This window comes from Nilaparvata lugens, chromosome 5 (genome assembly GCF_014356525.2).
Source record: "Nilaparvata lugens isolate BPH chromosome 5, ASM1435652v1, whole genome shotgun sequence".
NCBI lineage: Eukaryota > Metazoa > Arthropoda > Insecta > Hemiptera > Delphacidae > Nilaparvata > Nilaparvata lugens.
Window position 1 is genome coordinate 24,876,073 of NC_052508.1, and position 22,548 is coordinate 24,898,620.

Consider the following 22,548-nt stretch of genomic DNA (forward strand, 5'->3'; position numbering starts at 1 on the left):
TTGAAATGATGCTAACTTATATGATATTTTTCGTTTGGTTTGCGAAATCAAATATAATTTTTCATATAGTAGCTCGGCTAGTATTGTTGGAAACTTGTGCGCTAGCCAACATTTATTTTATTTATTATTTATGAACTATAGGACGCATCCAAGTGTAAACCACGGGCATTCGCCCAAAACTGCTCAGAACCTTAACTTAAAATGAACAGTCCAGAGTTTATGATTTGATTTACCTACAAATACAGTCCAAAAACGAGTATCAACTAGAATTATGAATTTATCACAAAACAAAACAAGACACTTTATAACAAAATAAAAGAAAAAAAATTCACTTTAAGGTAAAAATAATGTTTGCCTTATAAGATTCATCTTGTAGATAGTTTTTACCTTCAATTAAATAAAATCAGTAGACACATAGAAAATAATTTAAATTGTATTAAAATTTGAACATTCATTAATATTAATTTCCTGGAAAAGAAAAACTTTCTTCTTCGTCTATTAAGATTTCTATCATAAAAATTTACCAAATCATTCGAAAGCCTTAATGACATAAGAAAACAGAGTCTGAAAAATATAAATTATAAAATGTCATAAACTCAATATGAACATAATCTTAAAAATTTCATTCCAATTTAAAGGCTATCTTCCTGACTTTCAGCAATACTCTACGATAATATATCTCCAGAAACAATAACTCAAATGTAACGTAACTGAAAACTTTCTATACTTCTTTAGAAAAAATTTATAAGTATCTTCCATCACTAATAAAATCAAAAGGATTATTCTCAATCAATATTATTAACTTGAAAAATAAGAGGCTTTGTTAATACATTACTCTTATGGAAGTTTCAATCAATTAAATTCCCTAAATTATATTTTAACCTTATTTTACGTACCTTAGCGGTTATTTGAAGAAACAATTATTCATACATGATGAAGAAACACAATTAAACTTTTCAGGACATGGCACTACTAGAAAATTTGAACTTTAATAAAAATAAAACTAGCTCCTAAATTAACTAATTATATAAACTTTTAAACCTGCCCAAAAAGGTCGAAACCTAATGACTACATCTTTACTCTCGTAGTGCTCCTAGCAAAGTGTCCTCTGAAACGTAATCTGGTCTCTCGACTGGGGAATCCCCACTACTGTATTTAGAAACAGGTCTCCTATTGGGCGAAGGGAATCAATTTGACCAATCGTCGCGTGGCTTCTAGAGCCTTTGGACCAAATAGTAACTGCAAAATCGGTAGTTTGTTATAATTTCATTGCTTGCTGTTTTCCAACTTATCGCACTTCATGTCGCGACAGGAAGGCTAAGTTTTAGAGATAATTCCATAATCTACATTCCTCGACGACTCGGAGCCACAATTTTTAAATATCAATCATGGGAAACTCGAAGTCATGGCCGTTCATAATAGAGAGAGAAAATAATTTATTTCGCTAACTCACTTACAATAATGGCTCTAGTCTATTGCGTATTAAATGTACTATTATAACTTGGGAAAAGGCCTGAATTAAAAAGAGTGCTCGGCACACTGTGAAGGGCGGCTGGAGTATAGCTGCTGTCAGGTCTGCATCCACCCTCATTGCATCTGGTGCTATATTATCCAGCCTTGCCTCTTCTTGATTCATTCAGAGCCATCTTGATCTCATCTTTTGTAGGGCTATGGACAAGAATTTCAGGGTCCTCCTCCAACGGTTGCAGATCTTCCTCTCCACCTTCCAGGTTTCCACTACCCAACAATTCCATGAAATACTCCCGCCATCTCTGCAGTTGACCTTCAATATTTGTGAGAAGCTCGCCTGTTTTACTTCTGACAGGTCTATTCTTTCTGGCCTTGTTCTTTGAGAGGATCCTTAAAATGCTATATAGCTCCTTGCTATTCCCTTTTCTAGCTGCTTCCTCTGCTTTTGTAGCAATCTCATCTGCAAACCTGCAGTGGTCATTTCTGACACTTTTCTTCATTTCCTTTTCAATGGCATTGTATTCTGCTTGGGCACGTCTCCTCTGGAGGCGAGTTTTATTTCATTTAGAAGGCCCTTCTTTGCTTTTTTGTCTTCTATACGATTCCAAGTAAGCTCAGACATTCATTCTTTTTTACTATGATTTTTGTGTCTCAGAACATTTATACAGGTCTCTTCATAGCAATCCTTCACACTCTTCCACGCATGCTCTACATCCTCATCTCCATATGAATGCTGAGTTAGGGCTTCATACTTGTTTCTAAGTTCAACTCTGAAGGCATCCTCCACCTGTCTGCTTCGTATCTTTGCCACATCAAAGCGTTTACTTGTGTTCGGAATTTTTTTCCGAGCTGACATAACTTTCAATTTAAATTCAGCAAGCATCAAGTGGTTATCACTTCCAACATCAGCTCCTCACATCTGTCAGAGACCGTCGAAATTCCCTGCTCACTGCAATATGATCAATTTGGTTCTCTGGTATATGGTCTGGAAGTACCCATGAGATCTTATGGCATTTCTTGTGTGGGAATAAAGTACCTCCAATCACTAGATCCCTACTGGCACAGAAGTCTGTGAACATCTCACCATTTTTATCTTGTTCACCAAGGCCATGTACTCATCTGCCCATAATGTGTTCTATGCCCTCATTGATGGCATTCAAAGCTCCAACTTTGGCATTTATGTCACCCATCACCATCACTATATCTCTCCTGCTGGCTGATCTGTAAGCCTCACTCAACTGCTCATATAACGCTTGTTTTTGCTCATCATCTGCTTGCTCTGTTAGTGCATAAGATTGAATTAGGCTGATGTTTCTGACTTTTGTCTTAAAGCGTGCTGTTATCATTCTATCTGAAATTGATTTCCACTCAATCAGACTACTTTTTGCTTTTCTGGTAAGCAGGATGCCTACCCCGTTCCTCCACTCAGCATGTTCCCCTTCTTTGCCTGAGAATAGAAAAGTCATTCCTCCATCCACAGTCACCTCTCCAGAGTCAAGGCACCTCACCACACTCAAGCCCGAAATGTTCAACTTGTAGTTTATCATTTCCCTTACAACCTGTTTCATTTTACTACTTTCTGCAAGGGTTCTCACATTCAAAAATCCAATTCGTGCCTGTCATTTTAGTCCAAAAATTCCGGTACGATTCACATTTTCGTTTGTTTCTGTAATAATTTTTGTTTAAAAGGCTGCGGGTTATTAGCCCACCTCCTCCGAGTGGCATAGCGGGGCCGCAGCTTCATGGCCTGGAACACCTGCCAGATTTTCCTTCAGGGTTTACTCCCCTAGGCGCTTTCGCCCACTCCGTCGCTGGGATTTTACTCCTCTTCCGCCTTTGTGGCCGTTGACCGGTCTTAGCCTTTAATGTTTCACTGGATCCTTCTGCAAGGCAGCAGTTCTTAGAGAAAATAACTGGAAAATTGGGAAAAACGAAGAATTTGTCAAGAAAGACAGATATGAAAAAAAATTTGTGCGTGACTTTTTGGATGGTGGCGGGGCATCGCGATCCGTCAAGTCAGGCACATAGGAGAGGGCGACTCAAAAGCAAAGTCAATGGAAAAACAGCTGCCCTAGGATGAAAGGTCTCCGGAGCAAAAGGAGAAGAAGAAGGGATTTGGGAAGAAGGGCTCCGGAGTAGGTGACTGCAATTGCATGAAGCAACTGGGGGATGGAATCCCCATCCCCGACGCCAATGATTGATTGAATGAAAACGTATATTGATGTATTTCAAGTATCAAGCGAATTCAATGAAGCATACTTTATTCCAAAGTGTTCAAAGAGACTTAGGGTGTGAGAGACAGAAAATATTAATTTTCCGTCTGATAAATAAGTATTTATCCTTAACGTATCACGATAAAAAGTGTTTGAAATGCATGCACCACAGACTCATTCAAGTTGTCTTTAAGGAGGGATTGAATAATCGATATGTAGAATGAGTCTGAGATGATTACGAAGTTATAGTAATTCATCAAGTTCACTATACTGCCTGAAATATTAATCAATCGGTGGAGGGATGAGGAGAAATTTAACTTATCTTGAAGGGCTCTTATCACATCAAAAGGAGTTACATAGTGTATAATGAGGAATTCACATTTGCAAAGCAAATTAAATTCATTTGAGACCTCCACTGTTGTTAACTTCCACATCCACCCTCCATCTTAACAGACTTGAGAGACGGATTCGTCAGTCTCATGAATTAATCAAGGAAATCCATTAGCACTTTGAAGAGCTATTCAGTGTAGAACTGAAGCAAAGTGAAATGGAAACTGGAATTCTGCTTATTCGAGAATATGCAATTATTTTTTCTGTCATTTGCAAACAGTGGTGAGAAAATGGTTTTAATCAACATTATATTAATAATAAAAACGATTCATTATCAGGAGTGTCACACATTTATTTATTGAACAACACTAAAAAATATCTTTCAATATATATGATTGTTTATTGAATCTATTTTCAATATTGTGATAACTGTACCTAAAAAGTATCCCCTTTCTTTTACACTATCCTCACATATTATCTGAATGAATGGATAGATATAATTTTCATCGCATTTCAGCTGCTAGTAGTCGAAATGATAATGATACTTTTTATTTTCTTCCCTGATTGTAAGTATTATATGTTTCAAGAGTTGGATCTTTCAGTGGAGAGTAACTATCACCATCCAAAGTCAATACATAAAACATCGATTTTTTTCGCAACACTGAGTTTATAATTATATCGTCTAGTAATTAAGCTATTCATCTCTGAAATAATTTATATAAATCTGAATCTTTGATACTTTACAAGTAGGAATGGATATTATAATCAACGTTATGGATATTATATTCAACGTTATGGATATTATATTGAACGTTATGAAATCATACAGTATAATATGCTACTACGTTCGACACGGAATGTTTGAATGAATTGAGATCATTTTCATCTACAGATGGAAATCACAGCATTTTATTTGAATTTTCGTTTAATAATAATAATCATTTTCATCTCTCTGTACCAAGATGTCTGTTTCATGGTTAAAAAGTACGTGTACTCCATGACACTAGATCAGGTCATCTGTCAGTGAGCATTATGCATGTAACCAGTTCCAATTGTTGTTATTGAGGTGTGCAGTGTTGAATAAGCCAGTCATATGGTTACTGGAGAATCCATCTTATTAGATTGCAGTGGTATGGTGGTGAGATAGCAGCTGGCACATGCATGCAAATGCTCACCACTCAATGCATTTGAAGAGGGTGTTGTCAGATATCCGTCAGTAATATCAATGATATCCACCTCATCTGTGGATTTGATCAATATCATTCAGGAAATATACTATGGAGAACAGAGTGAGGGATAAGATTTGTAGGGCTGAAACAGTATGAGGAGCAAAGAGGCTTACCTGGGGCTTATAAGTGAACCGATCGCTGGAGAAGGATAAAGAGTCTGTTGTCACTGTCACTCACACTGAATGTTATTGCAGCACACATGTCACGTTCATTTGCATGGTTTCACACGTTGCCTTGCTATAGGCCTACGCTGGTGGCTGGTTACCATGTCACGAATAACTATGTCACGTTTCGCGTGTCGGCTATAAAAGTTGACCGATACCCAATGGCCTTTTCAGCCGCTGAGTCGCTACAAGTATTTAACAAAATGAATTGACTAAACATCAGGAAAACCTGATCCATCATCAGGAAAGCCATTTCGGTTTCCTGCTGTCACCTGACCTACCAATTAGGTAGTCAACCAACCAGTCGATTGGGATGCATTAGCGAATTTGCCTCCTGATCATCCGTTCAAATTCCTAAAATTATCATGAAAATCATATTATATTTTCATATATTCAAACTCAATTTATTTGGCTTACGAATGATATGAATTTCTCAATTTCCATCAATTCAATGTCGATCAATATTATTAAATTAATGATCACTCAACCAAGTGGAGCGAGATTTTATGAATTAAAGATAAGCAATCATGAAAGGTATCAGGAGAGATGAAAATCATCTCTTATAAGTTATAATATTCAGCTAGAAGAGTAATGAAGAGTACAGTAAAAGTTATAATTTTCAGTTTTTTGCTGTTTAAACACTCGTACTGTACACGACTTTTAAATTCAGTTTTCCACGTAATTGCATGATTAAAGAGGGTTCGTGTTCAGAGAAATCGATAGAGCAATGTTCGTATTCATTGCCATTGTGGAGCACACGAGATATGACTCCATAGCTCGATTATTGAACTGATCAACCTGATAATCATTATTAAATATTGACAAACCTCTAATTGAATATTTTATATCGTAATGCATAAAATTGGCTGTTCAAATCTCTAGTTGAAAATGGAATATGCTCTTGTTCCAATAGTATTTTGACGATAATAATAAGTTTGACTGTTGGAAGACTATCTGCTCTTATATGATAATTCCATCTCTCCATGAAATTAATTCATACATCAATCCTTTACGACAAATGAACCGGAATTCAATATAAATGAAACCGTCAAAAGCTCCATTTCTCTCATGCATTCCATCAAATATATAGATACCGGTACCCTTTATATGATGAGATCTGAATCAAATTTGGGCTCAAAATGACTACAATTCAAGTGACTGAGATTTCTTCAAAACTTTGTTCTGGAATCGTTGGATTACATCGACGTTGCTCTTGCTGGCACAGCCCCAGAGTTGGATTCCATACATCCATATTGGTTTCAGGATTTGCTTGTAGATGAGGATCTTGTTGTAAGTTGAAAGAGCAGAATTTCGGCCTATCAACCAGTATATTTTTCTATATCTGATACCTAGTTCTTCTCTCTTCTTCTTCACATGTGCTTTCCAACGCAACCTTGCATCCAGAGTCATGCCTAGGTATTTGGCCTCGTTAGCAAATGGAACAGGTTTCCCATTGATGGCTAGGGGAATTTGCTCACATTTTCTGTTTGTGAAGTTGACTTGGACAGACTTGGTCTCATTCACTTTGATTTTCCACAGTTTAGCCCAACTGGAGATTTCATCAGCAGCATCTTGAAGTTTCCTCATAGATTCCTGACTGTTGTCGCCCAGAGTTAGTACAGCCGTGTCATCAGCAAATGTTGCCACTGTATCATTTTCCAACTCAGGTAGATCGCTAGTAAACAGTAGATATAGAATTGGCCCAAGAACACTACCTTGAGGTACTCCTGCTCCAATTTCTTTTAGCTCTGAATAGGCGTCTTCCTGCTTGACTCTGAAATATCTTCCCACTAAATATGACTCCAATATTTCAGTGTATTCAACTGGAAGCATAGTTCTCAATTTTGCTAATAGGCCTCTATGCCACACCTTATCAAATGCTTGGGCAACATCCAGGAATACTGCACTACAAATTTTCTTCTCTTCAAGAGCCATCTCAATTAAATTGGTGATTCTGTGGACTTGCTCTATGGTGGTGTGTTTCTCTCTAAATCCAAATTGATGTTTTGGTATCAACTTCTTACTCTCTATAATTGGCTTTAATCTTTTCAAGAGCAGTTTTTCAAATAGTTTTGAGATTACAGGTAAGAGAGAGATTGGCCTGTAAGATGTAACATCATGTGGTGCTTTTCCAGGCTTTAAAATCATGATGACTTCTGCAACTTTCCAGTAATCTGGGACATATCTCAGCCTAAAAGATGTATTTATGAGGAATGTAAGCTTCAAGAGAGCCTTCCTTGGAAGCTGTTTCAATACATCTCCAGTTATGAGATCAAACCCTGGTGCCTTCCTGGTTTTGATGCTACTCTTGATCATATTTTCCACTTCAATTACAGTGACTGGTGTGATCCTCGCTGATTCTTGAACAGTATGTGGCAGATGTTCATCATCATCATAGCTGTCATCAGTTTTAAAGATGTTCTCCAGATGATTTGCAAACCTAGCTGATTTTTGTTTATTGTCTCTAGCCCACGTACCATCCACATTTTTAATGGGTGCATTTTGGCTTGAAGTCTTTTTAATGCACTTTGTAGCTTTCCATAGGGAGTAGTCAGTACTTTTTTCATTAGTCAGCTCAGTGAGATACTTGGAAAATGTTTCATTTTTTAGATTTTTTATTTCTCTTCTGAGCTGCTGGGATAAATTGTTCAGCACAGTCTTGTCTCTTGGATCCCTAGTGTTTTGCCATTTTCTTCTTGCTCTTCTCTTCTGTAATAGAAGATTTTTTATTTCAGAAGGATAGTTGTTGCCTTGAGTCCTCCTTTTTATTTCTGGTGTACTTGCCCAGGCTGCTTGCTGAATGGAGGTCACAAATTTCTCAATTTCTGCTTCAAGCTGATCTTTACTTCTAAGCTGTACATTGAGATCTATGCTTTCCTCCAGTATGAGTCTGAATTGTTCCCAGTTTGTGTATCTATTGCAGAGAAATGGAGATGGTTCTCGTTCTATTACACTCTCGCTTAGTGTGAGTATAATTGGTGAGTGATCTGATGTCAAGTCACAGCTGTCTTCAATTTTGATGTAGTTTGTGGAGAAGTCCTTGATGATGAAAAAGTCTATGAGATCTGGAATTTTTCCTATGTCTGTTGGCCAGTATGTTGGGTTTCCAGTTGATATTGCTTCACATTTGAATTGCTGAATTGCACTAAACAGTTCTCGACCCTTTGTAGTGGTTATCCTGGAGCCCCAATGGGTATTTTTAGCATTGAAGTCTCCTCCTACGATGAACCTTCTTCCAAGATGTTTGAAGAATTCTACGTAGTCTCGATGTTTTAGTGCATGTCTTGGAGGGCTATATATTGCTGCTAATGACACTTTGCATCCTTTGAGCTCCAGTGATACAACAGAAGCTTGAATTTCATCTGTTTGGTATTCCTTTTCTTCAGTGTGTTGTATTGTTTCTCTCACGATCACTGCACTACCTCCCCTTGCTGAATTATTTGGATGTGTAGTATGGTATGTTCTATAGCCTCTGAGTTTGAGATAGGATTGGTTTGTCATGTGTGTTTCTGAAATAAGGCAGATGTCTATTTTGTCGTTATGGAGTACTAATTCTAGTTCTTGCTTCTTCTGGAGAATGCCATTGGCATTCCATGCCATAATTTTCAGTGTGTGGTTCATTGCTTCCTTCTGCTCCCAGCCGGGTTGGTGCTGCTTTCCAGTTTCTGTAACCTTTTTTCAAAGGAGGATAATAGTGCTTCTTGCTTTTCCAGCTTGGTTAGTATCAGCTGTAAAGTTTGTAGCACTCCGTCCTCTTGATTATTTTTGTTCATCTTCTTATCGAGACCTTTTTTTGTAGTATCAGCATATGATAAGGGTTTATCGAATGCTGACAATCTCGTAGTTTCTATTTCGGTGGAAGAAACAGGTATGCGTTGAGTTGAATGCTCCTTGCGCGAATCCACTTGCTTGATTGGTCCTGAATGGGGCTTCATATTTTTGCTTCGCATCTTCTGCAGTTCGACAGCAACACTGCACCCACGATAGCTTGCTGGATGATTTTCACCACAATGAATACATTTCGGCTTTTCTCCAGCTGCCTTTGTGCAATCCTTCGAGCTGTGTTTACCAGCACATTTGACACAACGAAACTCTTTAAAGCAATATTTTTGGGTGTGTCCATAAGCTTGGCATCTTTTGCATTGAGCAATGAGCTTTGATTTCTTCATTGCCTCTATTTCTACCTGACCGAGTTGACGTTACAGCTCTCCAACTGACACAGCTTAATTTGAAGTTCTTCTAGTTTCTTTTCAATCATGTTGTTTTTTCTTTCTGCTGCCCGCATCCTATTATCAGCTTCTTTCCATGCATTATACAGTATTTGCTCTGCAGGAGTTTTAAGCTGGTCTGGTTGAATGAATTTTACTGGAGATGAATCTCCTTCAATTCAATGTCGATCAATATTATTAAATTAATGATCACTCAACCAAGTGAAGCGAGATTTCATGAATTTAAAGTTAAGCAATCATGAAAAATATAAGGAGAGATGAAAATCATCTCTTATAAGTTATAATATTCAGCTAGAAGAGTAATGAAGAGTACAGTAAAAGTTATATTTTCAGTTTTTTGCTGTTTAAACACTCGTACTGTACATGACTTTTAAATTCAGTTTTCCACGTAATTGCATGATTAAAGAGGGTTCGTGTTCAGAGAAATCGATAGAGCAATGTTCGTATTCATTGCCATTGTGGAGCACACGAGATATGACTCCATAGCTCGATTATTGAACTGATCAACTTGATAATAATTATTAAATATTGACAAACCTCTAATTGAATAATTTATATCGTAATGCATAAAATTAGCTGTTCAAATCTCTAGTTGAAAATGAAATATGCTCTTGTTCCAATAGTATTTTGACGATGATAATAAGTTTGACTGTTGGAACACTATCTGCTCTTATATGATAATTCCATCTCTCCATGGAATTAATTTTCATACATCAATCCTTTACGACAAATGGACCGGAATTCAATATAAATGAAACCGTCAAAAGCTCCATTTCTCTCATGCATTCCATCAAATATATAGATACTGGTACCCTTTATATGATGAGATGTGAGTCCCATTTGTGCTCAAAATGACTACAATTCAAGTGACTGAGATTTCTTCAAAATCTCTTTGATTGATTGATGCGGCTTGTCGCAAATTGAGACGTGAGGCGACATGACTTACTAAAGGCCAAAGTTGTTGTCCGTCTTTTTGTATGTTCTCCAATAACTTTGGAAAGAATTAATCAATCAACTTCAAATTTTGAACACGTATTCTTCGAACCTTTTCAGAGGTCAAGTTCGTTGGAAAACAAAATTTGCTTACTCCTTCTTTTTTTCAGGATATAAAAATAATATTGAAAGTGCATCTTTAAACTCTGCTTGAATTTATTCATTTGACTGCCTTGATCATTGTCGTATTTTGTATTAAATCCATTCCTCATCATGCACATACATAAAACAAGAGCTCTCTTGCGGTCAGGTGTGATGAAATACCGTTTATTCTGTGTGTTAGTAGTTGAATAGAATTCACTCTAGATAGCTTTATTCGCTGGATATTTCTCAAGTGGAAAAGCTTGGTAAGACGTTCTACTAAGTGTGTTCCTCCCAACCGTATCCATTAGCGAAAATGACCCTATAAGAGTATTTTTACAGCCTTTTTCGAGTTGAAAATAGCCCTCAATGTACATTTCGTTCTGTCTGTTAACGTTCTTGCAACTTTAAAAAGACACAACGCACCTAGCACTCATATTTTAGGGAGCTTCAATGTTTTTCGTACTCGCAACCAGGATGATGGTTGATGATTTCATGTTTATATTCCTTTGTTGAGAGTAAATCTCTCTACTGAGTGTATAAAAGATGAAGGAATAATTGATGAAAGCTTTAAGGCCGAAAGTTGCGTATCAACCGTCTTACAGCTTGTGTGTTTATATTCCTCGCTGAAAAGTCATTGTTTTCAATAAATTCTCATACATCTTCTGCAGGAATGGTTCCACCACAATTTTTGAATCAACTCAAGTTTTTCAATTCGAATTAATGTAAGTTAGTTTTAAATTAAGGTTAATTGTTTTTCGGATCTGATGGAATCTCCATGACAATCGCGTATTACGTTTTTCCTTGAATACCATGCTCAGCTGAGTTGAGATTTCACGAATTCTCTCCTCATATCAGATCACTTCTGAAATTCTTTGTAAATGCAAGATCACTGAATTTGTGTCTATTGTGCGGGTGGTGTTTATTCACTTGCTGTGAAGCCAACAACATAATGGCTGGAGAGCAGCATGTCAAGCCTCATTATAAACATTATAGGCTTGACTAGTAGGCTAGTTCATAGGCTTGACTAGTAGGCTAGTTCATAGGCTTGACTAGTAGGCTAGTTCATAGGCTTGACTAGTATCCTACTTGAAGTGAATACGATTATACAGTATGTATATACAGACTACAGAGTGTTCTGAAAAGGTGCCTATCATTTTACGCGAATATACAAACGCAACCTTAAAAAAGTAATCCTTCATTACAATCATACAAAACGCATGAAAAATAGAGAGCTTAACAGATTTTGTCTATTTTACATGCGTTTTGTATGTAATTAAGGATTATTTTTTTAAGGTTGCGTTTGTCTATTATAGACTTATTCTACAACTTTCTCTTCGTAATTAAACTTTCTACAAGTTCTGTGAGAAATATTTTTTGTTTATTGTACATTTAACATGGTAAATCTTCTTCAAACCTCAAAGGAACTTGTTTTTCGTGACCAATTTTCGCGTATTTTGTCACATATCTTATAAATCACTGTAGCTAAAGGTTTGGAAACAGTTTTATTCAATTTCTCAGTTAAATTTACAAAGAGTGCGCTATATTTTACATCTTAGTTGACAACCAACAAATACCCTCAGGGCTTTGTTTCAGCAAGGAAACTGAAATTCAGACGAAATCTTTCACCCTGTATTTTAAAGTTCCGTTTTGAGCTCCAAAGCCTTGTGAAATCTCACTAAGTTTAATATTAGATCCATCTTCCTTGTGTCATATAAAAAGGCTACTTGGGGTCATTTTTAGGAAGACATATATGTTTTTTTCTATGCAGACGATGCAATAATTATTTTCTCCATTCAGGATGTGTAACTGTCATCAGTAGGAAGTTTTTTCTCTATGAAGAAATCAAGTCGGCTACAACAGAGCGTTGGAGGCAGAGAATAAATTTTTGAATGTTAAAATATAAGTTCAGAAGTACAGATGGTACACAAAGTAGATGAACATTTGTTGCGAAATAAACATGTCTCATAAAATGTCGGCTGGCCTGTTTGCTTCAAGATGTGTGTGTATTCTCTAGGCGCTAGAAACAATCAATCCACGATTATCATTACCATACATTATCATTCGGTTTACTATCATGTGTTTTAATCCATCTAGAAGGATCCTGGACAGAATTCTAACTTATGGGAAGAGAACTGAATGATAGAGATTAATAGGAATGAATCATATTGAATGCAAAATGCACTTTCAAAGGATTCAATGTGATAAAATATTGAAAAGGGAAGTGATAATCCACATACTACTAGATCGGGAAAGATCCTGTTACGACATTATTCGACATTTTCTAAGAGTGTGTTATCTTATTATTATAAGAACTAAATATAAAATCATAAATGGACCTCAGAGCTTCAAAATTTTTGGGAGAGATAAACATATCTTACAGTAGGGTAGCAAAAACCGTTCAATTTAGACCGTCAATCTGAAGGTATTTCTTGTGAAATTCTATGTATTCCTATTTATTTGTTCAGGCTGATTTCATTCTCTATTGAATGAAGGTTATTCATCCGTTGTCGTTGTTCGTGGGTTGAAAGACCGGTCTCTGAGTTTTATCACCAAAAGATCGATTCTGGAATGTTTCATTGGCGTAAATGTGAGATATCCAAAAGATTTTGACAATCGTAATGAGCAGTTTCACATTTCGACATGTTACCACGATAGAAATGGAATATAATTCAATAAATACTATATACTGGAAATACAAATAAATGCATTTCCATAAATTTTGTTTTGACAAGCCAAAACAGAATTATGCAGTCAGGAACAACAGAATATGAAAATGGGATTACTTCAGCAATACATATTGCAATAAATATGGAATCACTTTTTGCTATTAGAAAAAACAAATTGGACAGAACACTAAGAGGAATGATAGACTTAGGAAACGCTTCATATTTGAAAAATAGCATTGATTTTATAGATAAAATAAGAGACAAGAAAATACCCAAAAACTCCACCCTTGCATCCTTTGATGTAACAAATCTCTACACAAATATTCTCACCCAAACCACCATAGAAATAATCAAGAACACCCTCACCAACATACAGATACCCACTGAAAAAATCAATGAAATAATATCGATTCTAAAAACAATCACCACTCAAAACTTCTTCACTTCCAACAACAAATACTATACCCAATCTGTAGGCCTCCCAATATGCTCTCCAATATCAAGTATTTTTGTTGAAATAACATAGAACATAAACCTCCAATACATAGAACAAAACCAAATCTTGAAAAATAATACTCACAGCAAAAAAATAATATATTAGTTCAGATATGTTGATGACATCATCCTCGTCGGCAACCCTGCTCCTCCCCCAAAGGTGGAAGAAATTTCTAATGATTTCAATAGATTTTTTGCCTCTGTGGGGGCGCGTCTGGCTGCGGTGATCCAACCCTCTGGTCCATCTGTGGTGAGGGACTCTGAATACCGGTGCCGTGTTTGAGCTTCGTCCTGTTGCTGAGCATGAATTGCTGACTGTGGTGGGCAGCATGAGGGGGCGTTCTGCGACGGGTTGGGATTCAATTCCGACTCAGCTGTTGAAGGATAATGTGCATGAGCTGCTCATCCCGCTTTTACACATAATTAATCCCAGTATTTCCTCTGGCAGTTTTCCGGAGTCTTGCAAATTGGCTAAAGTTATACCTATATACAAATCTGGCTCGAAATCAATTATAAGTAACTTCCGGCCAATTTCCCTTCTGATTGCTCTAGCTAAAATAATTGAGAAATGCGTGAAAATCCAAGTCAATAACTACTTAGACAACAACAATATCATTTCTAACAACCAGTACGGCTTTAGAACCTCTAAAAACACATCCGATGCTCTTTTTGAAATTAACAAGTATGTTACCACCCAATCTAGCAATAAACAAGTTTCAATTTATTTTCTGGATTTAGCCAAGGCCTTTGATTCAATAGATAGGAATATACTTTTTGCAAAACTTGAAGCAATTGGCTTCAAGAATCTCACCTTAAGATGGTTTAGAAGCTACTTTAAAGATAGAACACAGAGAATATCATTAAATGGCACAGACAGTGATTCTATTGCAGTTGATTATGGAGTGGTGCAGGGGAGTACCTTGGGCCCCCTACTTTTCCTCATTTACATCAATAACATATCCAGGTTGCACCTACATGGTCAATTATTCTTCTTTGCCGATGACACGGCACTTGTGTCTACAGGCTGCACATGGACTGAAACATTCAATAATGCTTCCTCTGATCTCGTTAAACTAAAAAATTGGTTTGACAACAATGTGTTGTCAATTAATATTTCGAAATCCAAGTGTCTACCTATATTCCTTCGTAATAGCCCCGGGCCCAGGGTGCTCAGGATGCATTCATGTGGTGACCCATTCTCCAATGACTGTAACTGTCCTGAGATAGAACAAGTCTTAACTCACAAATATCTTGGCATAATATTCGACCACAAGTTGAGTTGGGTGGCCCATGTGCAGTACCTTAGGCAGAGGTTGTGAATTATGCTTTTGCACAGCTGGGAAGGTTTCTGAGTCCTGGACACTGTGGTTCTGTCGACTATGCATATGTGCAGACATTGCTTGAGTATGGCATCTTGGCGTGGGGCGGTGCCTCCTTGGGTGTCCTGCGTCCTGTTGCGGTCTCACAGAGAGCACTTATTAAAACACTATTGGCCAACAATCATAGATATCCAACACATTTACTTTTCCAAGAATTCCCTGTTTTAAATATAAAACAATTATTTATAAAAAATTTACTTGTCTTTATAAAAAAAGTAACTTTGTCTTCAATGAAATTCAACATTATTATCCCACTAGAAACAGATTGCATATAAATATTCAATTTCCCCGTTTAAGTAATTCAATTCAACTTGGAAACTGTTTTCATTTAGCCCATTGGCTTTACCGTAATGTACCGACCGAGATTTCAACTACTGTGGGGGTTAGCGTTGCCGTCTACAAGCGGAGAGTGACCGGGTGGCTGCTCTGCATCGGTTCAGATGCTGCGGAGGCTCTTCTACATTCTCCATATGGATGAATATTTCTAGTTCTGAACACAGAATAACATTCAAATATTACACACAGTACCACGCTAATAAAGCTATATTACTCCCAACTCAGCCCTTTAACTGCCGTCGAGCTGACACTTTTAATTTATTTATTATTGTTTTTTTTCTATCTTTAGTTTTAAAATTTATTATTAAAATAAACTCTCTTATTATTCTTTCGAATTTATTTATTATTCATAGTTTGTAATTTATTTTATTATTGCTAGTGTTTGCCCTCTGTCTGATAATTTGCGACTCCTCCCTGCACTCGGACAAACCATCCAGGCAGGGAGAATTTATTCATGTAATTTATAACACTTTTATATTTTGTGAATATGTAATATTTTATGAATAAAACAATTTGAATTTGAATTTGAATTTCTTTTTTAATGGCAATAAAAGACAATGTGAACAGCTCAGAACAAAAATTAACAAAATTGACAAAAAACTACAATTTACAGCCGAATATGAACATGAAGACACCCTCAACTTCCTAGATTCAAGTATCTCAAAGCACAACCAACAACACTCCTTCAACATATTCAGGAAGCCAACCATGACAGACACCCTTATTCACAACTCCTCAAATCATCCTGTTCAACACAAACACTCAGCTTTCCTATCTATGCTACACAGACTCCAAACCATCCCCCTCTCACCTAAACACTACAAAGCAAAACTCAGTACCATTAAATATCTAGCACAACAAAATGGATACCAACACAACCTAATCGACAAATTACTCCAAAAAATCAAAAATAAAAAACCAGAGGACAAAAATGAAAAGTTCATAACACTCACATACATAAACAACAAATCCAACAGGATAGGAAGTGTTTCGAGAATCTAGGTATAAAGTGGCATTTAGAACAAAAAATAAAATCTACAAGCAAATCAATAAAAGAGAAAAGATTCAAGACAACAGAAAACTCAAACTCCCAGGAGTATACAAGCTAAAATGCTCTGAATGTGATAAATTTCATATCGGACAAACAGGCCGTTCTTTCAATCAAAGATACAAGGAACATATCCAGGGACTAAAAACAAAAACAGAATCTGCATTTGCCGACCACCCAGTTCAAGAAAATCACAAACACACAAACATAAATACTGATCTACAAATCATACACATGAAAAACAAAGGACCAGAATTGGACACAATAGAACAATTTGAAATATACACCCAATTTAAAAGCAATAGACAATGTATATTAAACGAACAAACCAACTTCAAATCCCACATCCTCTTTGAATACCTTCTCAGCCACCAACACCAACAGACACTAATCCAATAGACACCAACAGCACACTAAAAATTTCCATCCTATCCTACTACTTGTCTATGAGTACAACCAAGAAGATGGTGGACCTGTCGAAAGATCTCGTTGTCACAGTGAGTGATTAATTCATTTATTGTAAAATATTTGACTGCTTATCGTTTTTTCTAATGGCAAAGAGTGATTTAATAATAAGCAGTTCATGATGGAAAACAACATTGAAGAAATATGGAATATGATCATACTATTGTTAGAAGTTGATTGAGAAGACTCCTGACTGCAAAAAGATGGTGCAACAGCGATGATGATGATGATGATGATGATGATGATGATGTGATGATGATGATGATGTGATGATGATGATGATGATGATGATGATGATGATGATGATGTCAGAAGAGATGTTGTCTTACGAGAACACAATCATCATTTCACGGCCAATAGGCTATTGTGTCCTAAATTCGCCTGTCCCTCGACAGTTTTCTTTGGGAACAACAGGGAAAACGAGTTTTGTAATTGTGTTCAACATGAAAAGAGTGGATTCTCACAGAACGTATTTTTATAGTCTCTTGGATATAAATAAAGTCATCGATCATCATGAGTAGGCTAACGATCATTGTGATTTGTGATGATAACTGACTTTTTTTATTTGGATTATTCTTAATAACCCCTCATCTTGCAGAAGGATGAAAGAGTGAGACTTTATTGGAAACAATGATTATAGAATGCATTGTCATCGGGCTCTACGTTATCCTGCAAGTTTCAAGTCTTATGTATGATAATATTGAAAATTGGTGAATCTCTGATTCAAATATTTGCCTTGAGATTTGAGAAGTAACATAAGAAGATTGAAAATACAGTTTCACATACTACTTCTGATATTTTTGCTCAAATTTTTGAAATTCAATGACAACAGATCTTGACAAAGCTGACTATTGGATACAGGAATACAATCGATTCTTCCACTCCTGACACTCTCAAAGTTTTCACTCCCCACATTCTTTATTCAAAGTTTCAAACTTTGAATAAATCATGCCAGGAAGGAATTAAGTAGATGAAACTACTGATTTATTTAGTATTAATGTTCATTGTATTTGCTGTAGTCGAGTACATCGCTTTTTTTCTTTTCCCTCTCCCTTATCTACCATTCTTCTACATTTTTCCTGTATCATTGATCCATGGTTTTCATTCAGAAATTGTGAAATGTCTTGGCTACTTTGTTTGTATAGAAGGAAATCAAGACTTATTCTCTTATTAGAGTATAAGAGAAGTATAAGTATATTAGAGCATTATTGGAGTATAAGTACTCATAATCAGAGTTCGACTCGGATTCCAATAAGAAACTGACTACTGTTTCTAAGTGACATAAATCAATAATGTTTATTGATTTTGAAAACATTGTTTTTCATGATGAGCTACATTGATATCATAAGAATCAAACTCAAAGTAGATAGTTGACCGAAGCGAAGCTGAGGTCTTAGTTTCGACTCGATTGGCTTTTGTCTGTTTGTTCGTTTGTTTGTACCGCAGTTAAAGTAGCAGTTATTGTCCGATTTGGATAGAATTTGGTATACAAGTTCTTTGAAACAAGGCGCAGAAACGTGTAACGATTTGTGATAAGACTTCCGGTTTTTTTTTAATTTGAAAAACCACAGACCAACCTCCTTCCAGAAAGTTACTTTTTCGCCACACTGCACAGAAAGCAGCTGTTTTCCAGTCCCTACGTAGATCTGTAAGACATTGCAGACGACTCTCGACTGATGTCAGAACAGTTTTCTTTCCGGCCTAGGCCGGAAAGAGTACCCTTTCCAGCCGCTAACATGGAACTAAGAAAGGTGATCAAAAAACTTTTCATTATTCAATAATTAAAACATTTATAATAATATCATCTTATTGTCATTTGAAAGAATAAAAAGTATAAACTCAACCTCCCACATAATTGAACATCATCTTTTAGGTTATTTAGACAAAAAAAAAATAATAAAAATACTTGGACAATTTCCTGATATTCATATTACCTTAGATTTGCTAGAGCTATCACCTTCCACTTCTGCTTTCGGATCTGCTTAGTAAACAACTATTCTCATATATATATATATATATATATATATATATATATATATATATATAATATATATATATATATATATATATATATATATATATATATATATATATATATATATATATTGTTTATTTTTGTGTGTGGCGAAAAATAGCATTCGCACCACGGGCAAAAATGTTTTTTTCCGGCTCTCTCGGCCTACGGCCTCGGACTTGAAAACCGATTTCGAGCCGGAAAAATCTCATTTTCTACTCTAGGTGCGAAATATACTATTTCGTATCTAGCACCGTTATTTTGCAAGATACAGCAATAATTTTTATACTTTTCAAAATAAAAGATCATTGTATTCACAATATATGTTAAGAGTAAATATCCCTCAAAATAAATATGAGTAAAAATATTGGCTCTCATTTTTTATAATAAAATTTGTGCCACTCTAAAATGTGCTGTATTTATTAATTATTGTAGAAAACGTCTCACTTGACTGCACAATTTTTCCCTTTTCAACACGAAATTTCCCTGTTTCATAGACGAATAGTTTCTGGAAAACTATTAGCTTTTGTTTTTCCATTTAGTATGAGATCGGAAACCGAGTTGTGAGGATTTGATTAACATTCTGCATAGCATAACAAGCCATAACATTAAAACCAGTTTCCATTAAAACCATCATTAGCAACCTCCTGTCATTGAAACCAACAAACCCATCTTATTTAGAATCATTTTCTGTCTCACTTCCGTCTGTGAGACGATTCCTCGTCTAAATTGCCTACTGCATATTTCATTTTTCCGTGAGTTGACCAATATCTTATAATTGATTATTAAAAAAGTTGAAATATAGGCTAATATTGTGAATATGGGGACGATGTGAAGGTACTTTCTTGAAAGAAATTTATAAGTCCGATGTCCCTGGAAACATTGTCACTAGCATTTTCAATGGAAAAAATAAAAGATTACATTGCTAAATCTCCACAATATTCTGTACTTTCATAATGGCCCTCCTCATTCAAAACAAGAGTACGGTATTGTATGTTGGGAAGGAGCTGCAAAAGTGCACTTCAGTCCACTGCACAAACTACAAAAACATTTTATCAGACTAATATTATTTAAAAGTCGAAGACAGCCTTCGTTTCCTCTGTACAAGAGACTACATATTCTCCCACTTCGCCACCTTTTTGTGTTCAAAGTCTTGAGAATTTTCTTTTTGCGAAATGGAAATGATGGAGTTTTTAGGCCCAGCTTTTCCGAAAGGGGAAGATTGGACCTAGTATCAAGACTACCTAGAATAAATTTCGGTTTTTTTTTCAAAATCTTTCTTATACCTAGGTCCAAAACTTTTCAACACTATCCCACATGCTGGTAGAAGAAGTAGAACTTTGAAAGAATTTTTATCCATAGTGAATGACTGGCTATTTCAGAACCTAGAAATAGATAACTTTTTTCATTCTCTCCTGAGAACCCATCACATAAATCAGCTACAATGAAATTTATGTATGTTCCGGTCAATTTCTAATTTTTTTGTAATCAGTTATTTTTTACATTTTTTACCTTAGCTCATACTTGATCAATATACTATCATTTCATTATTATCAAACTTTATAATACTGCACTTTTGTTTCGTTTTTCTAAATCATGTTTTATCATTGTTCACACATAAATATACACTTGTACCGCAATGACCGTATAATACTTTGCTTAAGTTTTTAGAATAGCAACTATATAGTATTTAATTTATGTAACTAGGATTCATAATACTGGTAGCGCCTATACACAATTGCTACCAGTTTAATTCTAAGAGAGAGATTCTTCGTAAAACATCTTGGTATGCAAAAGGAGAATAAATTTCATTTTCATTAATTTGAAAGTTGTATTCATGAGCGTGGTCTACTGTTCGCAGAACTACTAGTATCCGAGTGTGTCGTTGTAGAGTAAGGAGAGCAACTAAATCGAATATGAATAACTTTTAAGATAGAACATTAAAGGTTTTAATCTCCTTCCAAGTTAATTTTGGATATATCATTTGAATCAGGATAGTTTTTGTTTTTCGATCTGCTGTTAGAGTCCATCCTCGTCCATCCTTTTTATCAGCATGTGTATTTTTGTATATGACTTACAGAAAATGGACCTTATGGTAAAAAATATATTGATTGACCTCTGAAAAGATGGTGAGTGTACAAATTATATTCTTTGAAACCGGAACAGGTATGTACGCCTTATCCTGGAAAGATGAAGAAGAAGAAAAAGAGTTAAAAGAATAGGGGAGCAGAAAATGAAAAATCTTATTACTCCAATACTTACACAATGCCACAGGATTTATAAGACAACGGTAGGTATTTTTGAAGCTGGTTTTTGATGGATTCCGGTGGCTTTCAGTGGAAATTAATGTTATCGAACGAGTTACGACCTTTCCCAAGTTGAACGCGCGTCAGACTGTCGTTCGAAAACGTTCCTTCCTCGAGAGCGACGTTATCAAATTTCGCGCATGCGCTTTCTGCTCACCCCTAATGAAAGGGTAGCTCTGGCTTTGAGTTCCACTGAGCTGCAGGGTCGCAGGTGTCCTGGCCATGAACTGTTTTTGCCTCTGTTCTCTCATATTATCATAATAACGCTCACTGATATGATAATCTGGAAACGATTCACAGCACAGCGATGGAAATTTGAATCTTCTCTTCCACCTACTCTTCTGCTCTCTACTTCCAATTTGAAAAAGAGTTTCACATTTCAAAAATCATCCAAGTTTTTGTTTGAATCTGCTATAAATTAGAAACTATGCCATATAAAAACCAGAAATCATTTTTGATCAAACGTAAGCATTTGTTAAATTTTCAAGTGTACTGGAGAATGTAATAAATTACATGAACAAATAGAATGTGATTTGTATTGAATATATAGAATTGACAATCTTGATAATATATAATTTTTTTATAGATAGAAGGAATGCTGTATATTGAAAAATGAATATCAGGTAGGTAAGAAGAAAATAATTTTGATCATAAATCTTGAATGATAATACAATAAAAAGACTAATGGCACATACAACATAATCAATATGACTGTCAAACTTCTTTACAAAGAACAAAAAGAACAAGTCCATAGAATTATCAAATCAATGAATGTATTACTCTTATAATAGTATTCGCCCAGTTTTGGGCGAATGCCTGTTGTTTTTAACTGCATTGTATCTATTGTCTATGAATAAATGAAATGAAATAATGTGAAACCATGTTATAGTTCTGCACATTGATTGTGCAATGATAAAAAAAAATCGGAAAATACTCATTTCCAAAGATAGATATTAATCTCGTACTGTAGTATTTATTCTGACAAATGATTTCTCATACACTCTCAAAGCCTTCTTTAGTACAGGCCAAAAAAAAGGTATAGAGGGAAAAGTTTGGAACACAATTTTCGACCTCGCAGCTCTTTAAGAATAGTAAGAAGGTGAACATATCAAAAGTCCTCACTCCTA

General features: G+C 35.7%; 1 protein-coding gene across 2 annotated transcripts in view; it reads right to left on the reverse strand.

Annotated features, from left to right (window-relative positions):
- LOC111051975 (gamma-aminobutyric acid type B receptor subunit 2) overlaps window positions 1-21,512 on the reverse strand; it is a 186,640-nt gene extending 165,128 nt beyond the window's left edge. Inside the window, exon 1 of one of the 2 annotated variants that reach the window (XM_039428014.1) lies at window positions 21,378-21,512. The gene's annotated coding sequence lies outside the window, so the exon portion shown is untranslated. The remainder of the gene's footprint in view (window positions 1-21,377) is intronic. The other variant, XM_039428013.1, reaches the window with a different exon arrangement.
- Between the last annotated feature and the right edge of the window lie 1,036 nt (window positions 21,513-22,548).